Source organism: Varroa jacobsoni, unplaced genomic scaffold, assembly GCF_002532875.2.
Source record: "Varroa jacobsoni isolate VJ856 unplaced genomic scaffold, vjacob_1.0 scaffold_376, whole genome shotgun sequence".
Lineage (NCBI taxonomy): Eukaryota > Metazoa > Arthropoda > Arachnida > Mesostigmata > Varroidae > Varroa > Varroa jacobsoni.
In genome coordinates this window covers 99,476-116,528 of record NW_019213278.1, presented here as the reverse complement: position 1 = coordinate 116,528, position 17,053 = coordinate 99,476, and the positions used below count along the sequence as shown (strand labels likewise).

The window sequence follows — 17,053 nt, the reverse complement described above, 5'->3', positions numbered from 1 at the left end:
TATATTATATACCTTTTGAGGCCTTTGATCATTGTGTACTTTTTGACAATGTGGCAGGGTTAACGGTGCCAGTTGGATCAACATACCCATGTGCTACTATCATGTTTGATAAGCGGTTAGGGCTTTTCTTTGGGGTGCTTATATGTGTGCTCTCCCCAATGGCACAATATAGTTCTAGTCATGAAAACAATAAGAACTCGTTTTTGTATTCAATGATGGGCATATAATGCGATAATGTTTACGTGTCTCGTTCAAGACGTGTTTGGTTCCAGAATTTCCAAATTAGATGATGTTAGAAAGGGTAGATTTGAAAATTAATACTGCTACATGTACGCAATTAGAAAGTTCATGGTGGCTTGCGGTTGCATTGACTAGGTCAAAAAGTAGCTACATAGTAGCTACTGCGTGTGATATATATACTTTGTATGTAATAAATTTAACCATGATATATACAAACGGTGTTCAACCTTAGAAGACATCTTTCTCGTTATGACCTATACTCACGTATCTATCTTGATGTGTCCATTTTGGCGTAGCTATTTCGTACGGCAGTTTGCCATAGACGTCGTTTACAGAAATCGACCCTCTTCAATCCATGCGTATCTGTCGGATTGTGGCGGCACCGAATTGAATAGATGAGAAAGCGAAATACGTGCGAAGTTGTCTGATGTCCGTCACACGATATCGTTGTCAATTTATCATTTCATCATTTGTGATGATTAAAACAGACTAAAAAAGGAAACGAGTAAGGTAAAGAAAAATATGACCAGTTGAGGCAGGCGACGCAGAAACAAGGGGAACGCATACGCCGTCCTGATGACGGCGCCTAGGCCGAAGTAGTAGCGGCGGCGGCGGCAGCAGCCAACAGGGACGGAACTACTACCAAGAACGACGCCGTTCGCCTGTCGCTTGCCATATCGAGAGCCGCCGCCACCGCCGCTGAAAACAGAGAGGCGGGAGGTAGAACGGCATGAGAGATTTCATGGCTATTCGACGTAGGGGGCAAAGCGATAGCGAAAATAGAACGACTGTGCAACCGAGACTGCGGAAAAGCAATGGAATGGAAGAAACTACAGCCTCTCGCATCGCCGGGCTATGGAATCGAGTTACACTCCCTCATCACTGACACAGGAACGACGGTGGCGGAGCAGACGAAGAAGCAAAGTTAAAGCGCGACAACTGTTATAGGGAAAAGGTCCCTTTGATTATGGATTTTCGCATTGTCGGCTCAATGACGTCGATCTCTATCGGCGGAGAATTCTGCAGCAGCCGTAACCGGCCGAAGCCTCACAGAATTTCCTTGTCGGGTTCCGTTCCATAACGAGTGCGGCATCATTCCGAATGAAGGAGATGGCGAGGAAACGCTCATCGAAACGCGGCGTCGAAAGAACCAAAAAAGTGAAAATGTAGAAGTTCCAATCATTGTCAAACGGTCGTTCGTGTCGATCCCACGAGGAGGAAACAAGCCAGATCGAAGGCAAACGGCGAGGTAGAAGACCAAGAAAAAGATGGTTAAAAAGGAAAAAAACAGCACCAGCAGAGGCATCTTCCTTTCAGCTTTTGCCTTTCGATAACGTCACCGCACAACTCGATACGAAGCAATTGAGGTCAGCCAAACGGCAACTATAGCGACGCACGAGACCATTATCACATTGATAACAGATCATAGCGTAGTTGATGAAGATCATAAGCCTATGAAGACGTCAGCGTATGGCGAGGGTTAAACAAAGACGTTATTTCCATCGGGTGCATCATTATGACGTGCTAACGGAACCATGCGATAATCGTCGGTGATTTCCTTTTGCCGATCAATGCAGAATTTTTGCAAGCAAAGCGTCGACTAGGACCCATTATGTAATACAAAATAGACCTACTTTGTTCTGGCCTTTATAAGTAACAATGGTACAGTTAGCTTTCAAGTTAGATTATTTGCCTATTTGTCTCGCAAGCAATACAAACTGTTTGCCATCAGGGTGTAGAAGCCCTTCGTGTTTTGTAGTTCTCTATGTTTATATGTATTTCACCGTCTATTTTCCAACACAGCTTGCGTACAGGTTCGCTTAACGATGTTTCTTGGATGCAACTGAGACATGGACCTTCTTAAAATACAAAAATGTCCGCCTCGCCACCAGGATTTTTAAGCAATATCTGAAGCTAGATTTTGTTAGGCTATACAAGGTTCCGTTAGAGTATCCGTTATTGTTTGCAGGTAGAATTTGCTTTAGAGTCGACTATAAATAAAGTTTGAAGTCAGCACGCAGATATTAGCGTCGGCTTCACTCTGTTCCTATAGGTATCCAGTTTAAAAACAGTCTTTTCTTCCATAGTGTTTTCCTCTAGCCTTTTAACATTGATACCTAGTCACCTGAGACTCAGTGAGAAAATTTGAATGGCCTGTCTGAACATTTGGAAAGATTATTGGATTGGCGAATTAATGTTGCTTCAGTCTTCATTCAACTAGATCGCAGCGTGCAAAACCAAAAATTATTACAAAAAAAAATCTTATCGGAGCACGAAGCGCGCAGCGTTGCCAATAGGAGCGAAGCCGGGACATTACTCGAGTAGTTCGTGAATAACTGGGCTATGATGAAACTTAAGGCTACGCTTAAAACCCGCTTTTCGACCATAACAAACTGGAATCAAGTTGATATGTATGGCACCTAGTATTCGGCATTGTGCTCGCGACAAAATATGGTGCACGTCAGAGCTTTGGTGCGTTTCTTCAGCTCTAGTAGGCCCAAATCTGTAAGGGACTGGGGTAAATTTAGCGTTCCATGCGTCTGCTGCGGTTGACGGAAGGAGGTTTGCACCTACGCTAAGTAGAAGTACTTATCGAGATGGTTGTGTAGGCATCGAGATATATTCTTCGACCACTTTTTCTTCTGTGCTCAGTCCTTTTTTGCCTTTATATTCCCGATGCTCTTCAGTTCCTGTATGTGCGTAATGGAACAAAAATGAAGACAAATTAAGGCCTGGTCGCTTGGCCGGTCGACAGCAATCTAACGGTCTCTGCAGACGCTACTACAGTCACAGACGCACATCTGCACAGCTACAGAACTAGGCGTCAACCATGCCGAGCACGTTATTTGCCACCATCCCACGATAGAGATTACATGATGTCGGCTTTGGCACGTTCAGTAGTTTAACGAGGAGCACAATTTTACGCGTGGATCACACGCTGTCTGTCTACTACGATATCCCTAGTATATAAGACTGCATGTAGAAAAAGCTACGGATTAAATTTATGTATCACAAAATCAAGAACGATAAGGGTAGCAGTATAATATATTTCGCTGGCACGCAAAAGTGTTAATGCAAGCTACAACGTTTAAAACGATGTGATGAAACTAGTGCGTTACCTTTCTATGACAAATCGTCTGGGGCCTACATTCTAATATTAATAAATCTGCTCTAGCTTTTGTTCATACCTGATACTCAGGGTACGCATCTAAAAATAACAACAAAATACATAGCTCTCAAAAGCCGGATACCTTCTTGTTTAGATTCATCGTTCGAATTAAATAAATCAGTTCTATACCCTACTAAGCACAGGTTAGAGGAGTTCATATATACCTAGTGTAACCGTGTTCTGAGGGAGAACACGATGTACATTTGCATACCACTATACTTTTTTCGATGTGATGCTTTGAAAGCCTCAGCCCGTGGTTAAAAGGAACCAAAGTCGCTCTTTCAAGTCTTGCCTACAGCACGTAAATACTACAGAATGTGTGTGAATAAATAATTCTTTTATTTACGGAAGTGAAACGGATTTTGTTTAGGAAGCCCTTATATAATATAGGATGCACAATGTTTTTTGGGCATTTTAGTTCTAAGGAAGTTATTTAGAGCTATTTGAAATAACTTCAATGAGTAAATGCTTTGAGCTTTACGTTTGGTCCTATCAGAAGTAACGCTTCAGACAACTGGCTCACAGCACGAAACCGAGTATCTACGCTCTGGATTCGAATCTAGACTGCCCCACAAGTTTCTAACTTTAGTAAATAAACACGCCACTATTGCCCCAAGGGGGGCACTTTTGCGATAAAGCTAGATCAAGTCAACTTTTTTTTGCCCGTTTTCAGTACCTGTAACCAAAACATTGTGTCTATATCGCGTAACGTCGCAGCATGTGCTGCTTATAGTTAGTAGATCTTTCATAAAACCTTCAGATTAGCCTTGTAACTTGTACCACGAGGCAATATACGTTACGGTAAATTCCCCAACTTTTTTGAAGCCTACAGTTTGCTGCCGAATCTTAATACTGTTAGAACTTGAATTGATTAGAATACAGTTTCCAAACGAGGTGACCATTAGTAGACAAAAATGGTGCTCATTTATCATTATGAAAATGTACACTATATATATACTCTTATAGAGCTCAAATCAGGGTATTTTGCCGTTACCGACTTTGGGCAGTAGCAATTCTTTATTACTATTATGAGTTTGTGATCATAGTTTTCAGTTATTTCTAAAAAGCTTCCATCGATACATAGATAAAGAATAGTTCGATCCCCGGAAATGTTGTGGGAAATTTTTAAGCCTACTGATCTGTACATTTACCCCTTCTATTAGGTTCCCTCTCTCGGAAACCAGGTAACATTGGCCTGCTTCGTAATGACTGGGGTTATCATTTTCCCGTCCCCTTGCCTTACTCTTCATCGGCTTTTCGTCCTCTACATTTCATCCTAATGGACTCCGCAGGTGGCTTCGAGAATTAGCTTTAGCTGAAGACGGTGTTCCCGAGGCAGCTAAACTGCCTTCGCAGAGGCAGAGACCGTTCGAATGAACAAACGGCTGCCGATTGCGCCTGCCAACATTTATAGCGCTCGCGAAAGGACCTCGACTGCCTTTGGCCAGCCGGCTGGCATGCTGACTATCGTTGCTGTCGTCGTCACCTATGCATGATTGTACGAGGCAGTGGTAGAACCGCGTTGGCAGACGGAGTTCGCTGCCCGCATGTATGTGGCCATACATACGAACTTCCATGTCGACCAGTCGCTATTCTGTGCATGCACATGGCGGCGAGTAAGTCCTGGAACGTCCTTCGTTCTTTCCGGGTTATTCCTCTTCCTCTTGCCTGCCACCTTCTACCCCGTTCTTTACCAATCAGACCCACTGAGAAGCTCCGCGCGACCAGTCCGTAGTTCAATCCGGACGCCGTACGCCAATTTATAATTAATTTAGGACTAATGGGTTCCCTTTTTGCCTCACCGCAGTTCACGCGCTAGGGGCTAAAGGCAGGCACTGAAGAGGGAGTATACAGTGAAGGCGCTCAGAGATGGAATAGTGCGTAAACGTTGACGATGAAACAAAGTCGCAAGAGTGAAAGGGAAAGCGAGAGAGGAAAACTGGAAGTTAAAGCAGCAAATCAGGAAACTGCCGAAGACGGTTGTTGACAGGCAGGAACTCAGAAAAGAAGGAGAGGCTGTGTCCTCACTGCGTGAGCCCGTTCTACGATGCTTTAATTGATTCCTTGCGTGTCACTCTCCGTCCCACTATTTCACACATAAGTACCGCAGTGTTTCAAGGTGAAGATCAACATGAACACACGTAAGAAGGTGAGTTACGGTCAATGTATTTACGTTGATTTGAGGTATTCGGATGTTATCATTGGACGGCTGGACTCAAATGATATCGTACAGCTTATTTTAACTGCAATAGTTCATTGGTGTTGCACGCGTAGGCGTCCACAGAGGCTTTACATGGTCGAGGGTTTGCATTCAATTAAAGCGCGAATACGTTCATCATAAAATAAATAACAACGTTCAGTGTTTTTACCTTGGAGGATGCAAAAACGTGTCGTACAGTAATGATAATGATATCTGTTCCTATAGATGGAGTGATTGTATATCTTCCCGTTATGAGCGAGGTTAAATTTTAGATTTTATCTATAATCGCTATCTACTATCGCTACGATAACAGATATAATATCTGGTTTAATTAACTCATATTGATTTTTTGTATGCGACTATAAAGAAACAGTTGCCATAGCTGTAAAGCATTTCTATAGTTATTAGGATAGAAATTATTCAAGGTTGAGTTGTCACAAACTCGTCGTTCGACTTCTTTGTACGTTGCGTTTTATATTCTTTCGGTTATAGTTTCGGTTTGCATGGGAAATATTGGTTTGTAGTCAAGTAAGACATAAGTCTAGGGTTAAGGATAAGCAGGTTTTCAATTAAAAAAGGAACGGCCGATGGTTGAAAAATGCTTCTTGGCTACATACCAAGTAGCTTTGAAAAAGCATGTTCTGAAATTTATTCTTTTCACATATAGGCTGACGACCCAACTGTAAGCTTACTTTTTACCCCCCTCGTACCCACTAATAAATATGCTTTTTTTGTACTAATCGTTCCCTGGTATTTGCTTGTAGCAGTGTCGATAGAATTTCTCCCAGACAGATACATGAAAACTACTCCCGTCTGAGTGGTGGCTGTTCTGTAATCTCCTTGCAAATAGGAAACAACCCGAACTGACGATGGCCTTGGAACCTAGATCAAATGCTCGCTTACATTAGGCCTCTTATACCTACCCAGGGTGCTAGTTCAGCTCGATCAAAAAGTTCTTCTTCGTATAAATACTGGTGCCCGTGCTCCTGAATGACGTAGGTTACGGCAGTAGCACGTTTAGATCTTAAAAAACGCTGAATCCACGAACTGGCCATTGGGTTTGAGTTGCCTAGCAGGGCCTCTAACGCTAGGCGTTTAGGGTTAATGAAGAGTCAAATTAAAGATCTATTACCTATGAAAACATCTTCCAAAAGGTCATCAAGAGGAACGATTATATGAGGGGCAGACAATACTTGTTCAAGTAGATTCCTTTTAAATCCTGGAAACGTCCGCGGTTCTAAAATTGACAGGGTCGGCAGGTTAGTCGGTGGGTAGAAGTCGGGCAGACGTAAATAATTACTGGGTATTTTTAATAATCTAACTGCTACGCTGCACTGTCGATCGCTGAAATCGAGCTATACGCCTTATACTATTGGACAATTAGTAGTAGTAAGAGAGCTACCCTGACGAGAGGCCATAATTAATTTTGTCTATTGTTCGTAGAGCTTATGAGACGTGTTACATTATGTCGATCGGACTCAAGGCACACTTGGAACTATTCGTTCTTCGGTTGCTAAGGCAAGCGTCCAAGTGTATCTGTGAAAGTTTCCAATGAAATGATAGTGTCTGTTTAATCATTGTTTTGATGCTGAGTGAAGGTGTCTAGCCTATCACAGTTAGCTTCGCAGTCGGTAAGACAGAGGTTTACTAAGCCGAACGCGGTGAGCCACTGGAAATGATAACTAGTTACCTGCTTGAGAACACTTGGTACAAGCACATTGTGTCATAGCTAGAAGGGTGTTACGTTTTTTATTCACGTCGTTTTCGTAGAATATCTATCTCGTTCCATTAAAGACAGGTCGGATATATGACTCTTGTTCACCTTTAAGCGCCTTAAACGTTAGGTAAGAAAGGTAGAAGCACCAGGTGGCTTAGAACTAAAACGTTTAACTTTATAACTTTCAATGATGCTCACTGATGATGTTTTAGGATGAACCAGGAAATTATTTGTCTTAAATGTACGACTTTTGGGTTTAGGAGGATATGAATTGTGCTTAAACCCTTCTTATCGGGCTGAACAGACTTCAGTGTCGCCATTATGTATAAACGCCAGCTTTCGAACCTCAGCCGCTGATTGGTACTGTCTCGTACCTCATTTTAAAGAGGCGACGTAAAAATCTACGAAATAATACTAGGACAGTTTTAGCTGTAATGAAAGGAAAGTCTCTCCAGATTAACAAACTATCAGCTAGGCAGGGAAGATAACTATGGTGACGTCAGCATTTGCTGGGGTCGGACGAAATAACTTCATAGATATGTAAAGCAGCTTCGATCGTTACTGAACGGAAGAAGCAATATGTTTTCAAAATATCCTTAAGAAGTTTTGCTACACCGCATTGAATATTTACGAGAGCCTTGCTATGATTAACCGTTTAGTTCGTTAGAACATTTGCTGTACCTTTTTCTCTCCCAGGATGGCTGGTTAGTACTATGAGGCAACAGATAATTTAGGCTTTTTGTTGTCGTCGTCTCCCAGCGGGATGCCGTACGCCGTTCACGTTTCTGACGGAGAACAGAGAAGTCTTCAACAAACATCCGAAGGTCAATTAGAGACTGCTGTGTTTTGTCCAGTCTCTCTGACGGCATTGTTTGCCACTAGCGCTACGAAGAAAACTTCCGGATTTAAGCTAAATTTAAGTGCAGCTAGTAGGTCTTCTAAAACTATCCGATTTATTTCTCGTGTAGATGAAAAGAGAAGGCAACTGTACCCCTGTGTTAGCCGTGATCGCTCTACCGCAGCAGCGTAAATTTGAAGGGACGTTGGCGACACGTACAGCGGCCGTGCGGACCTATCCCGTTCACGGACCAGTGATCATAGAAAAAAGGACAGCTTCTTATGAGATCTTTTTTTCCCACTCGAGAAATAGGCCACAGTGTCAGCAGGACTCTCCAACCTGCCATATCAGCTCAATACTAGTTGATTGAAATGTATAATTCGTTTGTCCTGTAAGTCTTTATTATGTTCGAGTATGAATAATGTCAATGATTTTAGTTAAATCATCGTCATAACTGGCTTTTGTGCTTGGAATTGTCACACTAATTTAGGCAATCGGCAAAGGAGTGTGTCGAGATATCAATATTGGATACAACATCGACATTAATTTTAAACAACGTTAGTAAAACATTGGATGCCACATTGAGACCTTAGTAACCTTGGACCCCAGCGACCACGATATTAATGACTTACGCATAACTAAGTCATAGCCAATACAGGCTAGCATCACGCAGGGAATGCTTGTTAGTAATTCGACTATGTATAATGTCATTGTTAGTCTATATCCATTGTGACAGCTACCACAAAAAGCTATACACAATAATGGTTGGGCTAAGACCAGTTACTACAGCAGTGTATGTATCTGCTGCTGTGTCTTGACCGCTAGTTGCGTGGTATCTAGGTTCTCCTGACCCTCTCCTGTCACGTGTCTATCTACATCTCTGAGTTGCTCATTAAGGAAGCTGTAAAGCGCGGCGTCTGCATCAGCTCACACGCTTTTCATACTCAGAGAGGCGTGCGTGGCTTAGCTCTCTCAACCTAACTCAGGCGCGACAACTACGCCAACACCGCGGAACCTTTGTTCTCTCTCCATTTTTTCTTGCGCTGAAGCCAGCTACTTCTGCAGCACGAGATGAACAACAGTTTTTTTAGTTGCTTGAGCAAGCCGCCTCGTGCCGGCAACCGACAGATCGACCGATAAGATTCTTAAAGGATTGTACCCCCATCAGTATCCTGGATGGAACAGGCAGCCACGTCTGGCAAGTCTTTTTCTAACGGCAAACTAGGAACCTCACCATATTCGTAGACACCGATCGTGTGTCTAGTCTGCCAGATGCTAGATACGCTGTACGGTTTTAGGTCTCGGCTATTTATTTTGAATACCTCCTGGAACGATAATGGACAAACTGTGGATAGCAGCAGCTGAGTCCGGCGGAGTCTTAGTCTGGAGTACATGTGCATAGTGAGAATGGTACAAACTGGGGCATTAGAATGCTGTCAGTCTTCGACGTCTCTTCCTCCTTTTTTGTATCTCGTTTTGCTCTGCCTTTTTTCTTTACGTTGCCCTTGCATGAATGGCAGAAACAGACTTGGCTATACGTTAAGTAAAATTAAGGCTCACATCGGTCGCGCATGACGTGAGGAAACCAGAGGACGGCAAGATCTAAGCGACGACCTGAGGGCGCGCTTTAGGCGCCGATAGAGGCGGCTCCGTGAGTAGCTTTTAATAGGATTTTGATAAGAATTTCTCACCACCGTGGCGCTTTTATACAACTTCAGAGACAGACCACCTTCCCCTGACGCAGGCTGCCTTATATCTTGTCCCCTATACCCTTCTGCATCCCTGTGTCTTCTTCCTCTACCCAAGAATCTCGCCTTAAAATCTTTCTCCGTCCATAGGAAGAAGATAAAAGTTCCCTAATGAAAAATCGTTTGTCGCTTCGACTTGACCTGCCGTCTCGTTAGCCACTGCGGCCTTGCTGCAAGTGTCTGCTAGGCACGATGTGAGAGACACAAGGAAAAACTGTGGAATATGTAGTTTCCCTTGCATACCTAGTGTCCCTGATTTAGTAGTGTTCTAAATGATATGAAAAGGTGTTAAAAGAGAAGATAATTGTCCCGATCGTCCCATTTACAAGGGTATCAATTCTAGGTGCACTGTGACACATGCAGGGAGCAATCATCCAATTCATGTTTAATAACAACCGAATGACTGGAACGCGTCTAAAGATCAACGATATACCCAAGCATCAAGACACTCCGTATTATCTATAGCGTCGTTGCATAAGGCCTGCCGATAGGCCCAGTACTTAGCAGAGACGAGGTCCTATCGTGCAACGGCGAGACGCAAGCCTCAACCGGTGTCGCTCACTATATCAGTCACCGTAATATCGCATAGGGCCACAGGTCCGCCCTTGTTGCTTAACAGATGATAACGAGACAATGAATGAAAGAACGCCGAGTGGTTCAGACTTACAGGTCGCAGATCGTGTATCGTTGCATTTGATGTACGGATAGGATTCAATGGCAGTGTATTGCTACAAAAATTGAAGTTGGCTTTCAGTCCTCTTAAACGTCGCTGTCGCCAATACGACTAACAGGCTACAGTGAAGCGCATTAGTCAGGTGAAAGGGGTAAATTTTAAAAGTTCTCTGTTCAGAAATGAAAGGATAGCAGGCGACAAGCGTCGGAAGCGCGGGTAATTTAAATTTTGATAGGGAAGCTCAAAACGAAGGTAAGCATCCGCTTTTACGGTAAGCAGGCTTAGTCGATAGTGAGTTAAATAGGTGGCATACTCGTTTGTATCTCGGCACTCAAACTCTTTGGCTTACGAAGGCAGCTCCCACTGCCTATATGTGTTCCAATGAACGACTGAAGTAATGCATATATACCAGAAATAAGTAAATGCGGCACGATCATAACGAAATGTGCTGAATTCGGGTACAATGGCAAAGTGATCGAATTTGTCTCGAACATTATTAAGCCAAATATGCATTAAATGATTTAAAAAAGAAGCGATAATATTTATATCTTTTTCGACTTTGGATATGAAAAGAAGTTATATAGTACATTTGTCTAGAGGAGGAGGAGGAGGAGGAGGAGGGGAAGCACTCTTGGCGAGCACGTTTATCAAATGAAATGTTTGAAGAACTAGTACAGTTGCTTCACACATTTAAGGCCGCATCTAAGCAAAAAAAAAAAGCAACCAACCAACCGACGTTACGTTGGTATTTTTGAAGGATACTTCTTTATACTGCTTTATAGCGAACTAATAATTTAAATATGTGGTCTAAATAAACGGATGCAGAAATCTTGAAACAAAAAACATGTAAAATAGTCTATTTTTCTAGGCACCGTCATGTTTATCCATACATTGCCTGATAAAAACGATACTTTCAGCTAGCAAAATGTTAGTTGTATTTACTTTTTTAATACCATATCAAATTCTCTAGGTTGTCCTCTTGAAGCCATAGCTCGTTTCAACTTGTCGCTATATGACGAGCTTTCGCTAGCCTCTCTCCAACTTGTTTATTGCCTATTCGCACACACGCCAAATGGAAGTACGAAAGGACCATCCCCTATGTAATTAACTGAAGTGTCAGCTTCAATGTTATTATCTCGGTATTAGGCGTCTACAGGTTGAAATAATAAAGTGATTTCAAAGAAAAGGTTCCTGTACGGTTGTGATCGTTACAACTTTGTACCAAGCTAGTTGGAAACGAATTGCTGAACCTGAATTAAGGACAGGACCAGTTGTATCGAATTCAAAGGCTGGAAAACTGCAAAAGTACGTACTCGCTGTATAGTGGCGAGAAAATCGGGGTCGAATACTACCCAGAGAACCATGGTGAGTCGCTTATTGAAGCCGGAGCCTAAATGTATAAATGTCTGAAGCGTTTTGATTAAATGATTGACACGTCGTTTACACGGGTTCTCCAGTAGATTTAACTGTTCCTTAAAATCCGACTGGTACTTTTGTAAAATTTCTGGAACGTACCTTATCACCGCTGCAAATGAACACAGACTAACGTTGATGTCGAAAAAGGCTGTTTTTTAGCCTCCATAAAAATCATTTGTGGTTCGGGCAGACAGGCTCGAGTTTACGTCCTAGAAAGACGCAACAAGGTGCGGTCCACTTTTAAATATTTACCCTTTGATGCTCACTTCCTTGCGTAAAACTTGAAAATCGTGGACGACGACATTGTCTTTCGCATTGCCGCCATTTACTGAATTAATCGTGGTAATTTGCTCACCTATTAGATATATCGACTGTCAGGAACGCTACCATTTAGCTCTATAATCATTCTAATATTGTCATGTAGTGCAGAATTATTTTTAGTTTTCTGTGTGAAACTTCCTACTAGCCCGCTGTTTGCGAAGCTCTATGCTTTGAAGAGGAAGACCTCGATGCCCGTAGTTTTTTTTTCTCCAGCAATATAGAATTAAGTGATTAGAATGAATGAAAAATTACCTGATCATCATTCATATCCGCATAGAATCCAATGTTAGACTTTACAGGTTGCGGCCACACCCGAACGCACTAAATATCGGTTAAGCACGTCTTACCACCGTTTTTTTAGTGTTATATTGCCGAATATTGCAGCACATCTACAAAGGCAAAACAGTCGCTCAACAACGATCGCAAGAATTATCTCGTTCCTATCTCTTTGCTTCACTATATGTACTCAGTATGTTTGTCAGTGCTAGCCTTTCTAAAAGCCTATACTTACAAACCTTGTACTACTGCGGTTCCCGCAGCTGCTACGGCCGCTGCTGCTGTGGTGGCTCTCTGACGTCGCTATGTAACCCACCACCAACAATCTCGTTAGCATTAGGGTCAGCTGTAGTAGTCGTCGATGATGCAGCGAGTTGCCCCCTTTTTTCTCCTATTTTTTCCTCGCAGCCTTAGTCCCCGTTCGCCGATGCCCCTTTGGTAAGCTAGTTAGCTTGTGTGCAGACGGAGCAGGGCGGAGCAAGCGCGAAAGACTGAAAAGAAAGTGAGGGCTTGGCGCAAGCTGGAGTTGGCTATCGCCGCCAGAATATACTATAAACGAGCCGTGTTGGTACTAGTAATAATAGGAGGCTACGGACTAGTAGCTGTAGTCACACTGCCGCGATGCCAGTTAGTCTATTAGAGAGAGGAAGAACCAAAGGAATCGAGAAGAAGAATCAAGCCGAGTGAGAGAAAAAAAGAAGAAAAGGGAACATCGAATAGAACTAGAGAGCGAAAAGAACGAGGAGCCGCAGAGTCGATTTTAGGCTTCTGCAACGGACGACCGATCAGACAACACAGAAACAGCAGCAGTTCTAGCGGCGGCCCGTTTTCCTCGCTGTGACAGCAGCACTGGTAATAGTGTCCCTGTCGAGCCGTTTTCGGTTTTTGCCCCCTTCACTTTCTATTCCTGTATTTCTCTTTCTGTTTGAGCTCGTAAACAGCGGAGTCATCTACACAATGTACAGGAAAAGATGCTCCATCTTGAAGCTTTTATCAGGACTAAAGCGGGTCTAGCCAAGTAGGTTAGTTGCTAGGCCCCACCACTATCTGTGGATTGGACGAAGCTTCGCTGGGTCCGCCAGCCGGTTGTCTGCCTGCTTGTCTAGCAAGAGACGGACGGAGGCGCGCAGGATGGGAGGAGAAGGCTGGGTATGGCTAGCGATTCATTGACTGGGGTAGGCTGGGTCTGCCGGCCTGGGTGGCGCTGGATAGTGTTGCCCCCCCCCCCCCTTGGCGGCTCAAATGCACAAGAAAGAGGGGCAGAACGCTGGTGGACCGATGAGTGATCTCTTGTTGTGTGTATCGCAGTAGTAGACTGGATAGGCGTAAAGCTTTACATCGTTCTGTGCCGTGTAGCCCGCTGCATGCCTGCAGACGAAATCTTTGTAAGGAGCAGAAGGCCGCGCATTTTGTTAAACCGACATGACTGGTTGAACAGGAGTAGGTCTGATAATGGTCTGATGTCGTAAGCCCTGCTAGTCATCAGAATGACACATCCTTATCATACAGAGCTCCTAGACTATTGTATGATATAGAACTAAGAATGCAGTTAATCAGTATTGTCGACATGCCGCAAGGGTACAAAGATCAGTTACAGCGGGCTCGTCACATCACACCTGTCATGGATGTGCAATAACTGATTCATTCTTCGCTATATATGGAACGACCTCCCGAGAAGAATCAGCCTCGGCCAGCCAAATTTCTCGCCTAAGCAACCGATCGTTTGGCTGTTCCCCTGCTGAATGAGCATTACTATTATCATCTTTATTATTATTATTGTTATCGGGATAGTTGGTAGTTAGACTACGCTGAGTTCCATTGTTGGAGATGAAGAAGTCAAGGAGGTAACTATGAGATACGAAGATTACCCGCCGTTGCTCCGTCAGCTTCCGCATCGGTAATGGCCACCATTCAGGCTTGGTGTTTGAATAGCTATCCACGATTCGATGATATACTCTGCGAAGAAACCAGCTTAGCTAAGTGACTTTTTCCCGGTCAGAGAATTTTGGGGCAAACATCGGAGTCAATTAGCGATATAGGCTTGTCGAAGGTTCCTTGGTGCCGTAACTTGAAACTATCAGTTTCGATCCGATTCGAGCATGACGCGTATTAGGACAGATAAAAACCCATCGGTAAGAGTTTAGTTCGTTGTAAGCATGAAGACTGAACACTCATCTATAGCTAGAACGTATTTCCCGCGACAAACTCTCGTTACGAACTGGTGCTTGTAGGAAAATTATTACTTGATTTTTTATGTACCTTATATACTTTACATAGATGTTTAGTACGGCTTTTATCAAATATTCAGGTTTTGATTTGTCGCACAATGTAGAACAGAAATGCGAGCGAGACCTGGGTACCGGGGGGCTGTGTATAGCATTCTCCACACTAGTTGTTAATAATAAAAACATTAACGGTAGGAAATGACTCAACTCGTTATTTAAAGCACGTTTACTAACGTGACACTAATTATTACGAATATCGAAATAATATACCTATTTGTAAAGTTCTAGCATTGCTCTTGGCGAGATGAGAGCCGTATAAGGCTGTGGTCTTATAACTTGAAGTGTTCTGGGAAGACAAGTTTCGAATGAGCAAATTGCTGGTTGACTTTCTCGATTATCGATAACTTACCAAACATATCGATATGCGCTCCCTCATCAATGGCAACGATATTGATACCGTCGGTGGTATACCAACGGTGGAATTAATGGTCGTATAGCCAATAAGTTGGTAGCTGACGAGTCAATTTCTTTTTGCTAACATTGTTAGACGAAATTGAACAATTCACTTGTGACTTTGTAATCAAAGATTGCTATATGTATGTTATTGTGAAAGTTATTATCTGATTATCCTGCCGGAGAGGTTTACTTTACGAAACAATGTAGTAGCTCTAAATAATAGGTTAATGGGACGACCTAGTCACGGCGACATAATTTGTCGGTTCATTTCAATGTTACTATATTTGTAACATTTCTTGAGATCTGTGTGTTTGACTAACGTAAAAACCTTAAGAAAAACGACAACGATTCATTATAGATGGTTATATTTTGAAACATTCAAGCAGACAGCGTTCGGACATCACCAAAAACGCTATGCATGTGCATGGAATGCACGTATCGTACAAATACCATTTCATACGCTCTTGAGGCAATTAGAATCTATTTTGATTGTTTGCACAGCGCGACGTAAATGATAGCTTTATAGGATCTCATTAGCTATATATTTAAAGATTTAGCCGGACACAGGATCTGAGTACGGGTTCTAGTGCAGCGTTACTCGATTAATCGAAAGCTCTCCGACGTATTAGAGAGTCTTCTGAGGCAAAGTCTATTTTCGCAGTTAAATCTAAAGCGTATCTTCAGAAAACGTTATATTTCATAAAATCCTAGCAATTTTGTGATTAATTATCAATAGTACCTCATAATATAACTATTGCGCTTTGTGATCACGTATCTAACTTTAGGCCCATTCGAGAGCTTCTTATATATCACATATGTAAGCGAGGGTGAGGTTTGTTTCATTCAAATCCAGACCAAGATCAGCGCTTAAGAGCACTCTCTTTTAAGAGAAATGACGATGTTGTAAATATCTTAAAGGGCATAAAAGGCAAGGAAAGTTACGATAAGTCGGGGCAGTTGCATAGCCTCAGGTTCATCCGCTACCATAATCAACTAGAGGGCCGTAGTATTATGATTGATATAGGCTCGCTAAACAAAAGCTACCACGAATGCAGTACTAAATACTTCCATTGATATTCTATACTGCCACAATATGCCTGACTTAATGTTGGCGAAAAAAAAACTACATCGAACTCAAGAGTCCTAGGACTGAATAGCAGGAACAAGTTTGCAGGGCTATAATTGAATCCCAGTAATGCATAATGTAGAATGCTCTGTCCATCAAATCTAAGATCATTATATCTGTAAACTGTTCAAAAAATATGTTGTGATACGATAGGTAGGGTTGCTTTAACGTTAGATAAACCGGATTGCTAAAAAATTACCTATCTTTTCTTCAATTTTTAGGACGACGACCTAGCGGAACCGGTTCATTAAGAAGGGGCGCACCTCCTTGGATCGAAGTCTGATGTTTCTATCCCGACCCGTCGCATCTATAGATTGCGAATTTGCGACCTATTTTCAAATCACGTTGAGTTTTGGAAGCATTTCATAAATAAAACACAATGGTGTTGACGATCTCAAAAACATAACCCTGTTATTACTGTCAAAACATAAACTAGTTGAACGCGAAAATGGGCTTTTCAAAGTACCTGACCGATGTGATAGGCTGGTAAACGCATAGTTTGTGTGAGGAAACGATCGTAATCCCTGCATACTATCCCTATTTCGGACAGTTCCCACTGTTTCCTCCATAGATGTGATACGATTCGATGTTCTTCCACTCGAATGAAGGTCAAACTCCGACATAGAGTCAGTAAACTAAACAATGATG

At 42.6% G+C, this 17,053-nt stretch overlaps 1 long non-coding RNA gene across 2 annotated transcripts in view; it reads left to right on the top strand.

Moving 5' to 3' along the window:
- LOC147753569 (uncharacterized) overlaps nt 1–16,844 on the top strand; it is a 55,440-nt gene extending 38,596 nt beyond the window's left edge. For both annotated transcript variants that reach the window (XR_015310774.1, XR_015310772.1), the window contains one exon: nt 16,627–16,844. This is a non-coding gene — a long non-coding RNA (uncharacterized LOC147753569). The remainder of the gene's footprint in view (nt 1–16,626) is intronic.
- The last annotated feature ends 209 nt before the right edge of the window (nt 16,845–17,053 follow it).